At 37.8% G+C, this 662-nt stretch overlaps 1 protein-coding gene across 1 annotated transcript in view; it reads right to left on the reverse strand.

Annotated features, from left to right (window-relative positions):
- The window catches only part of LOC109546711 (signal peptide, CUB and EGF-like domain-containing protein 2), a 46,466-nt gene that overhangs the window by 26,465 nt on the left and 19,339 nt on the right, over positions 1-662 (reverse strand). The window lies entirely within an intron of this gene.

Here is a 662-nt window from a genome sequence, read left to right on the forward strand (position 1 = left end):
GGGGGGGGGGTGAGTTATGTAGAAAAAATACAGTCTTCTGTTGTTTATGAACTTAGAAAAATAATCGTCGTTTTGTGCAAGGGTGTCGCAAGATTATTGCAAAATTTCATGTTTTCCGACCCGTTTTGCATGTTTCTCGGAAGGAAAATGAGCAAGAACGCTCGTTTTTACATCATTGCAGAGATAACTAAATGGCCTTTATTCGACGTTTCTCAAGAACCATTCGAGCAACAGAATTCGTTTTGGCATCGTTGGATACAGAATTGAAAAGTCCATTCAGCCGTAACAACGTGAGTGAGGAAATTTGAGTAGTTTTGACCCAGAAAGCGAAATTTAAATATCAAACAATTAAGTTCAAGATTATGCCAAAATTTCATGTTTTCCGTCCTGTTTTTGCTCAAATCGCGGAGGCAAAATGAGCAAGAACGCTCATTTGTACATCATTCTAGAGATAAATAAATGGCCTTTTCAGAAAGTGAACCATGAATGGGGAAATGTTGGCAGTTTTCTCAAAAAATGCTTGAATTCAAGAAGTTTTAGATTTGCGTGGTTTTCTTTGATTTGCAAAATCCCCTTGAACATGACGCTGCTTTTTTCGAAGCTTCTCAAGAACCATTGTAGCCAGAGAATTCGCTTTGGCATCGTTAGATAGAGAATTGAAT

Source organism: Dendroctonus ponderosae, unplaced genomic scaffold (genome assembly GCF_020466585.1).
Source record: "Dendroctonus ponderosae isolate FM_Combo_2020 unplaced genomic scaffold, Dpon_F_20191213v2 Dpon_F_20191213_3, whole genome shotgun sequence".
NCBI classification, from domain to species: domain Eukaryota; kingdom Metazoa; phylum Arthropoda; class Insecta; order Coleoptera; family Curculionidae; genus Dendroctonus; species Dendroctonus ponderosae.